Source organism: Schistocerca cancellata, chromosome 3 (assembly GCF_023864275.1).
Source record: "Schistocerca cancellata isolate TAMUIC-IGC-003103 chromosome 3, iqSchCanc2.1, whole genome shotgun sequence".
Taxonomy (NCBI): domain Eukaryota; kingdom Metazoa; phylum Arthropoda; class Insecta; order Orthoptera; family Acrididae; genus Schistocerca; species Schistocerca cancellata.
In genome coordinates, this window is record NC_064628.1 from 407,159,499 (window position 1) to 407,166,085 (window position 6,587).

Consider the following 6,587-nt stretch of genomic DNA (forward strand, 5'->3'; position numbering starts at 1 on the left):
GACTCACGCCCCGTCCTCACAGCTTTACTTCTGCCAGTACCTCGTCTCCTACCTTCCAAACTTTACAGAAACTCTCCTGCGAACCTTGCAGAACTTGCACTCCTTAAAGAAAGGGTTTTGCGGAAACATGGCTTAGATACAGCCTGCGGGATGTTTCTAGAATGAGATTTTCACTCTACAGCGGAGTGTGCGTTGATATGAAACGTCCTGGCAGATTAAAACTGTGTGCCGGACCGAGACTCGAACTCAGGACCTTTGCCTTTCGCAGGCAAGTGCTCTACTGACTGAGCTACCCAAGCGCGACTCACGCCCTGTCCTCACAGCTTTACTTCTGCCAGTACCTCGTACCGAGTTCGAGTCTCGGTCCGGCACACAGTTTTAATCTGCCAGGAAGTTTTCATATCAGCGCACACTCCGCTGTAGAGTGAAAATTTCATTCTAATAATTTATTTCTCTATCAGAATGGGCACAGTGAACTCTAATTAAAGGTATCACGTTTTTAATAATCACTTTCTGGTTGCCAACGTTATAGTTAGAGAGGCTGTATAGAGAACGGCAATAAATAATAGAAATAATTTTTTATTTTCCACCCGCCGCCCCACAACATATTAGCGATTTACTGTGATGGACTGGTGATTGTGAGCAGGATACACTTTAGGTGAGCTTGCGAAAGTGAGAGGTTAGTTGCAAGTTAAAAAACGCGGAAATATGTTCACAAGAGAACATTTTTAAAGGTGCTCGGGACAACAGAAAAAGGCAGCTTGTACCCCACTTTTCAGTCCGAGTCTCATAAATTAACTGGGACATATTCGCATTTTTCCCCTGCTTTGAATATGCTTGTAATCGACAGTTGAGAAAAACCTCTCGGGTTGGAGGAGCTTCAGCTAGACCAGCAGGCAAATGAGCTGAGTTGTGGCGGATGCAGGTGCGGCTGCAGGACGGCGCCACCAAGACGACGACGACCACGTTCACGACGTCGGCGTCGCCAGAGCACGAGCCGGTGTTCGTGGTGGAGGTGACGCAGCCGCGCGGCTACTCGGCGCTGCCCGCCTGCGGCGACGCCGACGCCGACACGGGCAACCCCGGCGCCTGCAGGCAGGCCGCCCCCGCCGCCAGTCAGCGCGCGCAGGTAGGCGCGGAGGCGGCGTCGTCTGGGCCTCTGGCGTAATTTGTGACGCGCGTAATATTTACTTCGTAATGTTACGCACGGTTCTCATGTTACGGTCGGAGAATATATAGGGTGGTCCATTGATAGTGACCGCACCAAATATCTCACGAAATAGGCATCAAACGAAAAAACTACAAAGAACGAAACTCGTCTAACTTGAAGTGGGAAACCAGATGGAGCTATGGTTGGCCCGCTACATGGCACTGCTATAGGTCAAACGGATACAACTGCGTTTTTTAAAATAGGAACCCCTATTTTTTGTTACATATTCGTCTGGTACGTAAAGAAATAAGAATGTTTTAGTTGGATCACTTTTTTCGCTTTGTGATAGATGGCGCTGTAATAGTCACAAACGTATAAGTACGTGGTATCACGTAACATTCCGCCAGTGCGGACGGTATTTGCTTCGTCATACTTTACCTGTGTTAAAATGGACCGTTTACCAATTGCGGAAAAGGTCGATATCGTGTTGATGTTTGGCTATTGTGATCAAAATGCCCAACGGGCGTGTGCTATGTATGCCGTTCGGTATCTGGAAGACATCATCCAAGTATCCCGACTTTTCGCCTGATAGTTACGTTATTTAAGGAAACAGGAAGTGTTCAGCCACAGGTGAAACGTCAACCACGACCTGCAACAAATGCTGATGCCCAAGTAGGTGTTTTAGCTGCTGTCGCGGCTAATCCGCACATCAGTGGCAGACAAATTGCGCGAGAATCGGGAATCTCAAAAACGTCGGTGTTGAGAATGCTACATCAACATCGATTGCACCCGTACCATATTTCTATGCACCAGGAATTGCATGGCGACGACTTTGAACGTCGTGTACAGTTCTGCCACTGTCCACAAGAGAAATTACGGAACGATGTCACATTTTTTGGACGCTTTCTGTTTAGCGACGAAGCGTCATTCACCAACAGCGGTAATGTAAACCGGCATAATATGCACTATTGGGGAACGGAAAATCCACGATGGCTGCGACAAGTGGAACATGAGCGAACTTGGCGGGTTAATGTATGGTGCGGCGTTATGGGAGGAAGGATAATTGGACCCCATTTTATCGATGGCAATCTAACTGGTGCAATGTATGCTGATTTTTTGCGTAATGTTCTACCGATGTTACTACAAGATGTTTCACTGCTTGACAGAATGGCGATGTACTTCCAACATGATGGATGTCCGGCACATAGCTCGCGTGCGGTTGTAGCCGTATTGAATAGCATATTTCATGGCATGTGGATTGGTCGTCCAATCACGTCCAATGGCCCGCACGTCACCGGATCTGACGTCCCCGCAATTCTTTCTGTGGGGAAAGTTGAAGGATATTTGCTATCGTGATCCACCGACAACGCCTGACAACATGCGTCAGTGCATTGTCAATGCATGTGCGAACATTACGGAAGGCGAACTACTCGCTGTCGAGAGGAATGTCGTTACACGTATTGCCAAATGCAATGAGATTGACGGACATCATTTTGAGCTTTTATTGCATTAATGTGGTATTTACAGGTAATCACGCTGTAACAGCATACGTTCTCAGAAATGATAAGTTCGCAAAGGTACATGTACCACATTGGAACAACCGAAATAAAATGTTCAAACGTACATACGTTCTGTATTTTATTTTAAAGAACTGACCTGTTACCAACTCTCCGTCTAAAATTGTGAGCCATATGTTTGTGACTACTACAGCGCGATGTATCACAAAGCGAAAAAAGTGATCCAACTAAAACATTCATATTTCTTTACGTACCACACGAGCATGTAATAAGAAAGGGGGGTTCCTATTCAGAAAAACGCATTTGATATCCGTTTAACCTGTGGCAACGAAATATATCGGGCCAACCATAGCGCCATCTGGTTTCCCCCTTCAAGCTAGACAAGTTTCGTTCTTTGTAGTTTTTTGATTTGACGCTTATTTCGTGAGATATTTGGCCTGGTCACGATCAATGGACCACCCTGTATTTAAAATTTATCACGAAAAAAGTATTCTTTAATTTTATCCATTCTTGTCAGTATTTCTCCAGTAGCTGTCTTACTTTCATAAACTGAAGAACAACCGCCTTCAGTTACAATCGTGATTTTACTTCAATGCACGAAGCATTTCTAGCCCTGGGCGCTCAACTTTGGGCACTTTTTTCAGATTTAAGTTAATGCTGATCTCTTTCCAGCAGTATGGAAAGACGGGGCAATGATACTTAGCTAACAGTGCTAGAAAACGAGTGAAGGAGACAGTGTCGGTGGGGGGGTGGGGGTGTAGGGGGGGGGGGGGTAAGTAGCAACGAAAAGAAGAAAGTGGAAATGTGTGAGAGATTTTTTCTCTTTTAGCTTAATTGCGGTCTCTTTACAGAAGTGGATACGTCGAAACAGACCAGAATTAACCTAAATCAGAAAAAATTGATTTAAACTGTCAAAGTGCCTGAAGATGAGTCCCCAGGGCTCGAAATGCGTCGTCCATTTAAATAACATCACGATTGTGACTGAAGGTGGTCGTTCCTTATTGTACGAAAAAGTATTAATTTCATAGAGCCTATGTGTCCTGCCCACTAGTCTCTTATAGAGTGCCTAAAGGATGCTGCTTTCTCGGATAGCTATAATACAATTCAAGCAAATCACATTAATAGTTTTATTAAAACAAAGAAGATTTACAATACTTAACTTGAGATTTACGTGTCGCAAGCGATGGGCGGCATGCAGATAGTGTCTTTCTCTATATACTATGTCAACACAAGCAGTGGATATGGATCGCTATCAACGGCTATCACCGTGCTCTCTCCTGATTGGTGGTTTCCACTTGTGTCGGACTAGTGCTCTGCGGCCGGGCCTGGCAGGAGCAGCGCTTACATTCCTGTCTTGTATTGGCTGCTCCTGCCGTGGTGCCGTCATAGTCAGTGGGCTATTTGGCTGATGTCGTCTCACAGCCTTCTCTGCTCCTGCGTTCTTCGCCTTCGTGCCGGCGCTTTGTGGTTACGCCGGAACGCTCTACACTTTTGGACTTTGAAAAATAATTGGGAAGAGCGGACGCCTTGTAAAATTATGTAAATAACATTAAAAAATAACGAAAAGCTGTTAAATCAGAGAAAACATAATCTAGTTTCAAAGTAGTATAATATAACATCTTCCAGGACGTTGTAGTATTCCTGTGTGCTTTCTTTTCTGAAAGTAATAGCCTTGCTATCTGATGCTCCTGTAGGTTTTAGTTGTATTAGTCTGCTTTTGTAGCGTTCAAGACAGAGGTTAAGTTACTTTCCCTAGCAATTTTGTCTTTTAAAGAATGTTCAATGCTATTTCTCTTTGTGCAATGGGCGGCAATTTTTCCTAAACCATTACCAGTAACTCCAATGAAATAAGCCTGCATAGCAATGCAGCACTAAATCAGCTCTTCTGCTGCTTCTTTATCAGAAATTGTACACCTTCCTGTCATTGGTTTTTGCTGATTCCGTTGATGTAACGTACTTCATGATACACAAATTCGTGTTGTTTTGGAACATTAAACTATTTCATGCCTTCTTCCGACCAATCATCTATTTCTGTGCAGCAACAACACTTTTCACCATTTTACTCCTAATCCTAGATGAACTCTTTCTTTCGTCAAACTTCCCATGTGTGTGTGTGTGTGTGTGTGTGTGTGTGTGTGTGTGTGTGTGTGTGTGTGTGTTTGTGTTCGCTCAACGCTGAGGTTATCAGCGTCGTTACACATGTTAAAAGAAAGCAATGTGGATAAAATGACTAAAATTCTTGATACACGGTGAAGAGGAAACCTATAAAGTAACACTCATGTGCTCACTCCCACCTCACTCGCTTTGATCCACACAACCACTCTATCACACACGCCTTAATACAATGCAGAAGGGTGATCCGTGCTACACATGGGATTAAAACAGAAGTGAAAGCAGAGAATAGCTAACAGAAAGGCGCAGGAAAATGTGACTGGCTGATCACTAACAAAAATCGTGGTCGACATAGTCACCCTGGTAACACATCAAGAACATCTCCCTACAATTTTTGGAAATAAGTTGGGCAGATGACAAAACCTTAGAGCTCTATCCACATTCGTTTCAGTGTCAGTTACAATAGAAGGCAGATCTGTCAGCAAGTCTGCCACTACCCCCTGTTCCGAAAATAAAACGCAGTCTAGAAAAGTGTGGCGCAGACTGATCTGCACAACACAAGCACCACACATTGGAGGATCCTCTTACCAAAGCAACAAATCATGTATCTCAGGGCTGTGGCTTCGGAGAACACGAGTAAGGAGAAAACTCGTCCCGTCTTCGTGGCTGGAATGAGGCCCGCCACTGGACGAGAAGCAGCTTATTGTCTTCTTTCCATCGACACGTAACTCTGTACCTCAGCAGCGAGATGGTAGCACGCAGGGGGATGGCGCACTGAAGTAATTCAGCATCACGGCACGTTTCTTTGGCTGCCAGATGCGCCCTTTCGTTTCCTTAAATAGCCGTGTGCCCTGCTACCCAACAGAAAGACAACTCCCGTCCCAGCCGTTGTAGTTCGAGGACTGTGTTCTGGATATTTTGGATTACTTTATCTGCTGCGCACATGCTCAACCTCGCCATTCTCCTCTTGGAATTTACGAGAATTTCAAGAAAATAGAGAGTGTGTACTAATACAGGCAGACTTTGAACATGAAAAGGTAAGGGGTGACGGTTAAAGCAAGTGAACGGGCTCCAGTTAATGTGACCTTAGTCTAGATTTTGTTAACACAGTACACGTTTAACCAAACATGTAAACCAAACTATGATAATCACTAATATTAACCATTACTTTACGAAAACACGTATCGGTTGAAAGGCTTATCTGCCAAAATGCAGGGAAAATAATGAAGACTGTGCGCGATGTAAAACCTTTTTCTCTTGTCAAAATACGTAATGTATAATCGATAAGTAAGTATAGAGCATGAACTCCCATTAACGGCAGGATGTAGTGCCAACAGATGGGCAGTCCTGTTTAGAGGGGAGACCAGCTGAGGGCGCGGTTTGCCAGAGAGCCTCGTCAGCAGCCGCTTCCCCTTCCCCTCCCGTTCCAGGTTCACCGCGCAGACGCCGACGACGACGACGACGAGGACGCGGGCGGCGGCGCGTCGGTCGAGGAGGCGTCCTCGGGGGTGGCGCCGGCGTCGGGGCCTTCGGGGGCGGCGCCGCCCCGCAGCAACACGGGCCTGTCGCAATCCGACCTGAGCGTGTCGTCGGCGGGCTCGGCCAACCCGAGCTACCGCTACGGCAACCAGACGGGCTACGACGGTGGACCGTTCGGCTACCCGCAGTACGCCGGCTACTGCGTCGAGGCGGCCGGCCCCGGCGCCGGCGCCGGCGCTGCGGGGGCGGTGGCCGCGGCGACCACTGAAGCGCCCTCCGCCTCCGCCTCGGCCACCGTCACGCCGGGCTCGGCGCGCAGGCCCGTCTTC